Source organism: Juglans microcarpa x Juglans regia, chromosome 1D (genome assembly GCF_004785595.1).
Source record: "Juglans microcarpa x Juglans regia isolate MS1-56 chromosome 1D, Jm3101_v1.0, whole genome shotgun sequence".
In the NCBI taxonomy this organism is placed as follows: Eukaryota; Viridiplantae; Streptophyta; class Magnoliopsida; order Fagales; family Juglandaceae; genus Juglans; species Juglans microcarpa x Juglans regia.
Genome location: NC_054594.1, coordinates 38,129,003 through 38,140,783, shown reverse-complemented (window position 1 = coordinate 38,140,783; position 11,781 = coordinate 38,129,003).

The window sequence follows — 11,781 nt, the reverse complement described above, 5'->3', positions numbered from 1 at the left end:
ATTAACAATTAAAAATATTAAAATAATTCCACATAAATCATCTAAAATTTAAAACAATAAAGCTCATAATCCTAAGAAAGGTAATAATTATTTAGTCAAAATACACGTTAATGCGGAGTATCACATTCATGGGTGAAACGTATGTAACTTTGGGAACATCTCGGGGGTATCTCGAGTGTGGGTGTTCCTTGAGTGGTGTTAGGAGACTTTAATATCATCCGCTCGAATGAAAAACGGGTAGGTGGCAGCCCAAGGCCTCGTATTGCCATAGATGAGTTTAATGATTGCATTAATAGTTGTGGGCTTATTGATTGGAGGTTGGAGGGACATCAACTCTCGTGGTGTAATGGGCAACAAGGTTTGGCTAGGAGTTAGGCAAAACTGAACCGAGTTCTAGTCAATAATGTTTTTGTTTCTCAGTTTGCTGGTACTTCAACAAGATTGTTAAACAGGAGAACTTTGGACCATGTGCCAATTTGGTTGCAGTTAACCTTTGAGTGGGTGGAAAGAGCCAACTGGTAATGAAAGTGGTCTATTTTGACTGGCGGGCAAGTTGAAAATGTCAAAACAAAAGCTGAGGATTTGGAATAAAGAAATTTTTGGACGAGTTGACTGGAGGATTCAGGGGTTGGAGGAGCAGATTGAGGTGCTGGAAGCCGAGTTACAAGACCATTTTTCCCAGGCAGGGGAAGATGAGTTAATGGGTATCAAACTAGAATTGGAGTGCTAGGTTAAAAGAGAAGACACAATATTAGCACAACAGGCTAAGAAAAAATGGTTAAGTGAGGGAGATCAGAATTCAAGATTTTTCCATGCTGTTATTGCCCAAAGACGAAGGAATTCTCGCATCCAAAATATGAGACTAGAGGACGGTACAGAGGTGGATTCGCCGAAACTAGTTCATGGGGAGGTAGTGAAATATTTTGAGGATTTTTTGGCTCTACAACCTAATCGGAGGAGAGAGTTACCTGATCTGAGCCACCTTTTACAACCTATAATACTAGAGAGTGAACATAACAGTTTAATGGAGGTACCTTTGGAGAAGGAAGTGCAGAAGGTTTTGGCCATGAGTAAAGCATATGATATAGTAGATTGGCGTTTCTTAGATCATGTCTTAGGTAGTTTTGGCTTTCTGATGGCTTTTCATAGGCTGGTGCTTAATTGCGTAGCTTCGCCTTGTTTTTCCATCATGATGAATGGAACATACAAGGACTTTTTTAAGTCCTACAGGGGTCTTCGTCAGGGAGACCCACTGTCTTCATATTTATTCATTGCTATGGAAGAGGTGTTAATTTGGTTGATTATGAAAAGGTGGCTGAGAAGAGAATGAAGTTGTTCACTCATCCGGTTAATGCACAGTGTGTTTCGCATCTTTTGTATACAGATGATGTGGTGGTCTTTGCTAATGCTAGTAAAAGCTCTATTTGGTGTTTGGTGGAGATTTTGAAGACTTATGAGGAATGGACAGGGCAGTTGCTGAATTATGAGAAGTCTGCAACTTTTTCTCTAAGAGACTCCCTATTCGGCACAAGAGAGAGGTGCTACAGAAGATGGGTTTTTTGGAGGGACAATTTCCGTTTACATACTTGGGGGTGCCGATAATGGATGGCAGATTCAAAATCAGGCACTTAGATTCATTAATGAAAATGGTAGAAAGAAATTGGCTGACTGGAAAAATAGGTTGTTATTGCAAGGGGGAAGACTTATCTTGTTAAGGCATGTGCTTTCAAGCATGCCTATACATCTTTTATCGGTTCTACATTCGCTAAAAGAGATTTTGGGGAAGTTAAATAGCCTATTTGCTTTGTTTTTCTGGGGAGAACATGGAGGAAAAAAGAAGTGGAAATGGAGAGCTTGGAAGAATTTGTGTGGGCCAATGGAGGAGGGGGTGTGGGAGTGAGGGAGTTAGGGGAGGTGCAGTGAGCATTTTTTATGAAGTTTGGCTAGAAAATCTTGACACAAGGGTCGTTATGGGAAAGATTTTTTAGGGCAAAATATGTTAGGAATGGGCACATCATATTGAGTTGGGAAGCTAGATCGGGGTCGAAGTTTTGGAGGGGTATTGTCGAAGGGTTGCTGGACCTGATACAAAATTCAAGATGGAAATTGAAGGGAGGAAAAGTCTTGTTGTGGTTTGATAGGTTTTTAAATTTTGGTCCTTTGCATGAAGCGGTCGAAAGCTCTAAGCAGTCACACGTTCTAATTCAGGAGCTTGTTATTAATGATCAGTGGGATGTTGAGAGACTTCAGGCGCTGTTAGGGGAACACTTGGCTAGTGAAGTGGTATCCACAATGGGAGTGTTATGAGAAGCGAAGGATATCTTAATCTGGTTATCAGATAAAAACGGTATTTACTCTACTAAGTCGGCATGGGAATTAGTTAGAGTGAAGATGCCAAATTTTACTTGGGCGAAGTGGGTCTGGAGCGGCCCGCTTCCAAAGAAGATTTATTTGTGCATGTGGAAAGTTGTCTTTAATTGTTTAAGTGTGGATGAGTAGGTTAGGAAGCTAGGGATTCTAATGGTTTCTTGTTGCAACTGCTGCTTGGAGGGGCAAGTAGAGTTATTTGGAACATGTATTATGTAAAGGTGAGATTGCGATAGAAGTGTAGAAAAAGATCTCAGGGGAGGTGGGTGTTCCGTTTATGCCTCAGCAGTCCTGGCGCGAGAGGGTACAGGTATGGTTCAACAAAGCTTCTCGACAATCTCAACAAAGGATGTTGATGGGTTTAATACCATCGATTGTGGTGTGGAGATTATGGAGGAGACGGTGTGTAGCAAGGTGGGAAGGAAGAGGTGAAAGCTTGATAGATGTGTGGGGATCGATAAAATACTGGGTGACGATGTTGATAGGGCAATTACGAAAAGTTAGGAAGCTGCTCGAGAATGATTTTCGGGTTTTGAGGAGAATGAATGTGCTACTAGTTGAGAAGAAAGGTTCAAAAATGAAAGTGGTTCGTTGGTTAGAGCCTGGAATGGACAAGTTTATTTAAGATTAACTTGGATGGGAGTAGCCTTGGGAACCTAGGATCGGGTGGAGGGGATGGTGTCCTGCGTGATCATGGGGGTTGCTTGGTGGCTGCTTTCTCAACTTTTTTTGGGCAGTGTTCTAGTATTAAAGCGGAGCTAAGGGTAGTGTTAGAGGGTTTGAAGTTGTGCAAAAGATTGGGGTCTGTTCATATAGATATAGAGTGTGATTCCTTGGTTGTAGTCTCTTGGATTTTGGCTGCAAAGTGTACGGTGTGGTATCTTTGGGATTTTTGGAATCAGTTTTGGAGGTTATTGGAAACCTTTGATTTCCCCATTCAACATTTATTCAGAGAAGGCAATAGAGTGACTGACTTTTTGGCGAGGAGTGGCGCTTTGGGGAAAAGTAGGTTATTCACTGAGGTGAACCAGTTTCCTCAGGAACTAAGGGGTTTGTATAGATTGGATAAAATGGGTCTACCTTACATTAGAGAGGTTTTTTTATGTTTACATGTTAGTACAGTTTACATGATAGTGTTGTTCCCTTGTTTATTTCTTTAGTTCAGGAGTGATAGGTTTATTGGTGGGATTGGGAAAGTTCTATTATTTTTTTTTATGATTTCCCTCCGCCTTAAGTGAGGATATATATATAAATATATATATATATATATATGTATATGTATATATTATGGAGGTTTTGTCCTCTTTTTGGAAAAAAAAAATTAATCTAATTGATTCTAATATATAATTTTTTTTCTTGAATATATATGGCAGTGACTTGCTACTTCACATATCTTGGGCATCAAAAGTAAGTGATTTTAGGTTCATTTAGATAATGAAAGTATTTCATCTCATTTTATCTCATTTTATCATTATAATTTTTTTAAATTTTCACACAAAATATAATCAACAATTCAACTTTTTCAAATTCCAGAACACGAATAATATTAAAAAATAATATTTTAATAATATTTTATTCAACTTTTAATTGTTAACTAAAACTATCTTATTTGATCTCATTATCTAAACCACACCAATAGGCTGCCATTGAATGAAAATGAATTATGATTAATAATTGAACCAATGGGCCGGGCTGACTTCGAATTAAATTAATTGAATTTACAGTTGCTTCTGGATAAAAAAAAGTTAAAAATCTTTCCCAACGATTTCTTTATTCCTCGAGAAGGAATGAGAGTCTTTTCCATGCGCTATATGAGATTCTTTAATGTGTTTCACGTGAACTCGTCCTGCGTAATTCATACACGAAATGCAGAATGAAGAGTATAAATTGAGGCGTAGAAACTATCAAATCAAAGTAAAAATATAATAAATAGTTTAACTTTTTTTAATTTTAAAATAATAAAAATATTAAATAATAATATTTTAATAATATTTAATTCAATTTTTAACTTTAACTATCTCATCTCATCACATTATTATTAAATGAAAATGATTATGATCAATAATTGAAATTTGAACAAATGGGCTGACATCGAATTTAATTAATAGAAGTTACAGTTGCTTCTGTACAGAAAAAACTTAAAATTCTTTCCCAATTCTTTCTTTATTCCTCAAAAAGGAATGAGATTCATTTCCATGCGCTATATGAGATTCTTTAATGTGAACTCGTCCTGCGTACTTGATACACGAAATGCAGAATGAAGAGTATAAATTGAGGCGTAGAAACTATTAAATCAGAGTGGAGAGACAATATCAACATTCATTACATATCAAAAGGGCTGTCTCCAGTTCGTTTGAAGGTTCTGGATCATCTGGTAATACTAATCAGCCCAGGGAAAGAGAGAACAACATCACTCGCATGGATCCGAAATTCTACGAAGCAGCAGCAAAAGGAGACATCGAGATCTTTAAACTTTCAGGGACAGATCTTAATGTCCTACTAACACCAAACAAAAACACGGTTCTTCATATTTATATTACAGCCCTTGTTGCAGAAGCAGAGTCACCAACCAACTTTGTAGGCGAAGTTCTCAAAATACATCCTTTACTTTTGTGGCAAGCCAATGCTAATGATGAAATTCCTTTGCACATTGCAGCAAGGTGCGGACATACTGCCGTAATTAAATTCCTTCTTTCACGAGCAAATTAATGATCTTATCCATCAAGATCACCTCGAGAGCGGGTCTAGATTGGCCGGGGAGATGCTGAGGATGACGAACAAAGAGAAAGACACGGCCTTGCACGAGGCAGTGCGCTATAATCTCGTTGAGGCGGCGAAACTATTGATGGAAAAAGACTCAGAATTTTCATATTTTGCTAATGTTGCTGGTGAGACTCCACTTTACATGGCCGCCGAGAGAAACTCTCAAAAATGGTGATCGAAATTGTAAACACCTGCAAATCTCGGCCAGCTTATGGTGGCTCCCTTGGTAGAACGGCTTTGCATGCCGCAGCATGTTGGGACAATAAAGGTATTGTTGCCAATTTATTTGTTAGCATTATCTCTAGCCTAGAAGATCACTTAGATTATGCTTAAAGACAACAAAGTTTACACGATTTTGTTAAAAAATGTGTACGTAGTGCATGGTAGCATGTATGATATATGACACACAGTCAGTCTCCGTTGTGGTTTATCAACTCCTGCAAAGGCCGACTCGACCATGCAACAAAGTCCTGATATGAAATCAACACCACAAACTCAAGCATGTACAAACTATACACAATATATGATTATGCATGTCGTTCGGTGCTAAGATTAGGTTCACAAGAAATCTAGCAAATGGAGAAATTAATAATTTACCGTCAATTGTGGAGGTTATAATTATGAGAGAAGTATAGGAGTTTACATCTCCACAAGATTCACATGATAAAACCCACTCAACTCAATTATCACAATATCACACCCTCCAAATGCGATTTCTAACCCAAATAAACTATGAAAGCACCTTCAAATGAGAGAGAAAAAAAAAATCCCTTAATTACAAGAGATGGTGTACGACCGTACGTGCAGAACCCTTGTTGAGAAAACCCCCCTTTCACTCTCATTTTCTTTTCTCACTCTTCTACCTGCAGCAATACACTAAATATTAATTTTAGTGTATATAAACCAGGCCATGCAGTACAAATTAGAAGCATTAGTCATGGACCTGCATATACGATGCTCTATCATGCACTAATTCATTCTTAAAAATTCACATTCAGAAAAAGATTAAGGAGAAAGAAAATACTAAAGATTAGATAGCCAAACATATTATTTTATATCACATAGTACCAATAGACCCAAAGGCCGATTGCATATTTGACTACATAAAATTATAAGTCATTTTAGCCACTTGCAAGCCGATATGAAAGGCATGCCATCCATACTGCCAATGTGATAAAATTTGATAGGTAATAGTCAAAAATTTAAAATTCTCTTGTAAATAGCATCATACCAAGTCAACAGTACTTTGGAAGACATGTCTTCCACACCGACTTACAAATAGAGTTTTTCTAAAATTATTGAATATTGTCTACTTAAAATTCATGAAATATGCGCAGTTTTCCAATTTAACAATCGTATAAAATTAGAATATTAAACTTATGAGATCTATGATAATTTTTCATAATTAATTATTGATATTAATAGTGTACTAATTTGTTATGATAACAATATCATATATATATATATATATATATATATAATGGTTCAAGTATAATTTTCGCATGTGTCTTGAGGCAATAAATGTGAATATCACAATTTCAAGGTGGAAAATGATCACCTTGCAATTCTTTTACAACTATTTAATTACATGACTCTATATGAAATAAAGGATAATTTTATAGAATTGAGATTCATTATTAATGAAAATGTCATATATCATTGCATCGGTTGATTTTAAAATCAGTTGTAAATTAGTTGTAAGTGTATCATGATAGTCCTCAAACTAGTTTACAATTTGAGTAATTATGGGGACATCATGCATCATTTAAAACAAAAACAATAAGAGGCAAAGCAGATATATATGCAAAAAAACATCTTAGAATTCTGCAAGATATTTTTTATTCCCTGTATATGAGTTTTCAAAAGAAAGTATAGAGTTAGATTGAGGAACCAAATGATAATATTAGCAATAATAATAATTCACGCGTTAAGATTTTATCATTCGGAAGTACGTTTTCTATCTCCTAATTAACATGCATGGCCTCTAATATTGAGACTGTATTACTACTACTTGACGTACAATACGTGTTTAAATTATTTTAGAAATGATAAAAATTATGATTCAAAGAATCGGAGGTATAAGTAAAGAAGCAGACGAGAAAGGTTGGACTTCGCTTCACTTGGCTGCACACTGCAATAACGAGTCAACAATGCTGTTGCTGGAATGCGATAGAGATGTAGCATACAAGACGGGGTAGGACTGCTCTTCTCGTTGCAGCTCATTGTGGCCATTTTAAGCTCATGGAAAAGATTATATCAAGCTGTCCGGATTGTTGCGAATTGGTTGACAACAGAGGCTGGAATGCACTCCACTTTGCCGTGGGGGGCCCGAGCCTTTCAGATGATGATTGTCATCATGAGCGTGTGGTACTCATCAGAGCCATCCTGAGCAATACGTCTCTCGGCAATCTTTTGAATCAGAAGGACGCCGACGGGAACACACCTCTCCATCATCTTTTCAGTTCTTCCTGGTTCAACAAGGATCTCATGTCAATCACTGGTCATGACAAAGGCAATCTCCTCGTTCACCCTAGAGTCGATAAGATGACCTTCAACAAAAAAAACCTCAATGGTTATGACGCCGCTTTAAGTACTATTGCTCCTGATCACGTATCACACTAAAAGGTAACATAAATAACTTTTTCATTTTTTTATTTATTTATTTATTTTTATTTTTTTTTTGACCAGAACTTTTTCATTTATTGATTTCTTTATTTGGGGCTAGCTTGATGACTGGTTTTGACTCTATCTATCATTTTCTTTGCTGAATTATATTAGATGTACTAAATTGATGTGTTACAAACTAAATTCTAAATTCTTAAAAAAAACATTTTATTTGGGGCAGATAGTACTAGTACTTTTTATAAAGTCCGCTTTCATGGCACTATCATATAAGATGTTATTTAATTACTATAGGACAGTGTTAGCTTGGTAGGCATATATATATATATATAGGTTGTGTGATATTATGATGTAAAAGCGTTATGTATCATTTTCTTCGCAAATTATGCATACTTTTTAAAAGACTCTAATATTCTTTTAAGAGAGGCGTGTAAAGATTTTTTTTTTTTATCAAATATTTTTTTAAACTTTTTAAACATTTAAAAAAACTTACAAAATTATTAAAAAACACTTTTTAAGTAAAAAAAATCCGATACCCGGCCATTACCCACCCTTGTATTCTCGGTAGGACTATGAGCTTTTCTTTTTTAAAGAGGAAAGAAAGAGTGCTACTGTCTACACGGGGACCTATGTGCACGAAAACTCATCATTACATTAAGAATAATAATACTTTCCACTCAATTTGTCACCCATTTTCACATCTTATTTATTTTATTATTTTTTAATTTTTTTCCTTACATAATTGTTAAAAAAGTGATTATTAATATATTGATATTTTTTATATTTTTTAAAAATATTTTAAAATAAGAAAAAATTATAAATAAAATAATTTAATGAAATAAAATTATAATTTTAACTTTACGATCACTTAGAACGGACTTGTCTTTACGGTAGAATAACACCACTCTTACATTAATTTTTGTAACTATATTAATATTTGTGTGTGGATACTGACATCCGATCCGTTTGTCTAACATTATTTTATATAATAATAATAAAAAGATTATAAAATATTTTGTAAAATTATTCTTATTTTACAATACTTATTAAAAATAATTCTAACTTTTATGGGACGTCAGTCAATTATACATTGATTTTACATATATGATTTCATTTCATTCTTACAAGCTATTTAAAAGAAAAATAATATTTATAATCCTTTTAAGTACTATCTCCTGATGTGAAATCACATAAGTTTTTAGTTTTTTTTTTTTTTTTTTTTTTTGACATCAAGCTTTTAGTCATTTGATGTCATGTTAACGGGTGATAAAAAAAAATTTAAAATAATAAAAAAAAGTATTGACCTTCAATTTACAAATTTGAGATGTTAAAAAACTTAAAAAAATTTATTTACAATCTTGAGTGAGAGATTATGTATGCAATCTTATTAATAAATATAAGTAAAAAGAGAAAAAATATTATTTTAAAAATAATATTATTATAATTTTAAAATTTTTTTAAAACATAATTTTATGAACCATCTTTATTTAGAGATCGTATATTGACTAACCCATAAATTATATTCTTCACAGCTGTATTTCCTTTATTTCAATAGAGAAGTTAATTCTCAACCACGTGGACTACGAGTACCAGACTTACATGATAAAGTATTGAAAAGATTAATAGAGGAGAAGGAGGCGGCACTGGAGAAGGGCATCAAGGAACTTACAAAAAGCGTCTGAAAGCCATTTGGTAGTCGCTGCACTCATTACAACCATGACGGTTGCAGCAGGCATTACCATGCCTGGGGGTTTCATTAGTGCAGATCACGAGAAATCACAGCAAGCTGGCTCTGCAGTTTTGAGGACAAATTCTGTCTTCAAAGCATTCATTACCACAGATGCCCAATCCATGGTACTATCTAGTATCTACTTCTGCTATATTTATCCATCTATTCCTGCCACTTATGGGCCGTCAAAAATTTCTTTCTGATGCGCGCATCTCTCTTCTTCGTCTAGCCTTTGCATTCCTTCTTTCGGCCTTGTTACTAATGATGCTGGCATTTATTACGGGCACATATGCTGTCTTGGCAATTTCCTTAGTTATTGCCGTTCCCACTTGTATCATCGGCTTATCTTTCCTTCCTATCTTCTTTTTTATATATATACGAATCGGGATGGTGTTACACAAATTTTTTTTTCCAATCCGTGTACAGCCCAAATCCACCATATGCCGCAACTGGAGGTTAATTTAGAGATGGTGTGGATAGTTAAATGAGATGAGATGATTTTAAATAAAAATTAAAAATTAAATAAAATATTGTTAAAATATTATTATTTTAAAATTTGAAGAAATTAAATTGAGATTTGAAAAAATTGAATTGTTTATTATATTTTGTATGATAATTTAAAAAATTTATAATAATGAGATAAGATAAATTGAGAATATTTTTCAACTCAAGCAATCTTTAAGAGAATAATCTTTGGAGCTTGCTCGAATCTCCACATTAAATATCGGATAAAATAGCAAAAAATCGTTGAAATAAATATTTTTTTAAGGGAAATGCTACGGACACCGCTTTTTCTTCCCACTTTTGCATTCCGCTTGAGGTGGATTTGCTACCATATGCGTATATTTTTTTTTCCTTTTTTTTTTTTTTAACTCCTTCGTCTTCCCCCTCCAATCCCGCACTTCGTCTTCCCTCCAACTCCAGATAGATTCGCTCTCCTCATCGGACCTCATTTCCTACTGGCACATTTCCGGCGCCGTTGACCTCACCTCATCTCCAATTGGCACTTCGGAGCCCCTTTGCATTTTCTTCATTTCTATGGTACTCTCAGTTTGACAAGAAACTCTCCCTCTGTTTTTTGCTTTCTTAAAAATTGTTCAAGTTCCAATTTTTTTACTCCATTCCTGTCGTATACAGTTTTTTTTCTTCAAACTTCCATTTCTTTTGCTTCCCAGTGTGAGAGTTTGGAAAGAGTGGCCATCATTTACAATCAAATTGAGTGAATGATTCGAGGAGGAAAATTAAAGCCATGAGTTTTTTAACATGATCCTCAAAAAATAGTTGGCACCCAGTCATATATCTTCTGATACAACAACCCCAAGTTAATGGTTGTGGTCAAAAAAAAAAAAAAAAAAAACCCAAGTTAATGGCTGAACTGGAGGCTCTTGCTTTGTTCCATATGGGTCTTAGTTTTGACTGTTTTTGCATTCATTCTGATATGGAAAAATGAAGGTTTCCCAAACACCCTAGCAGAGAAACCCAGCAAGAAGAAGCAAGAATTTTATATGAGGATGAAACTTGGAGGTCAACGGTGCCGGAAATGTGCCAGTCGCAGATGAGGTCCGATGAGGGTAGCAAATCTGTCGGGGGTTGGAGGGAAAGAAGAAATGGGAAGATGAAGGAGTTTAAAAAAAGAAGGAAAAAAAATACAGACACGTGAGCATATCCACATCAAGCGGGATGCAAAAGCGGGAAGCAAAAGCGGTGGTTGTAGCATTTTCTATTTTTTAATAATAGCAACAACATTTTTTTTATTTTTTTAATCTTTTTCATATTTGTTTTCAATTTTCTGAATTTTTTATTTTTTTACTATTTATGCTAGCATCGCATGTTGACTATGCATTTTTTTAAATTTTTTAAATGCTCACTAGATATATGTATGACACTTGTCCATTTTTTATTGGATGTATTGGTCAACTGCAACTTTGTTGGTCAGGAGACTATGGAATTCTGGCGGAGGTAGGAACCGTTTTCAAATTGGAAAATACTATTTCCACGGAAAATTGTTACCGAAATCTTCTACTGAATTGCATTTTTTTTGAATTTTTTTTTTTACCTAATAATTAAGAAAGTATTTTTAGATAAATTTGTGATTTTTTTTAATTTTTTAACAATATTTAAAGTGTTTAAAAAATTATTGAAAAAAGCAAAAAAAAAAAAAGAACATTTGCCTTCCGTAGAAGATTTAGGTAACAATTTTAGAGTATTCTTATCCGCATTCTTATATCACTCTTATTTCTAAATTATAGAAAATAATTTAGAAAAAAGCTCATAAACTCCCTCTCATCCCATTCTCTATT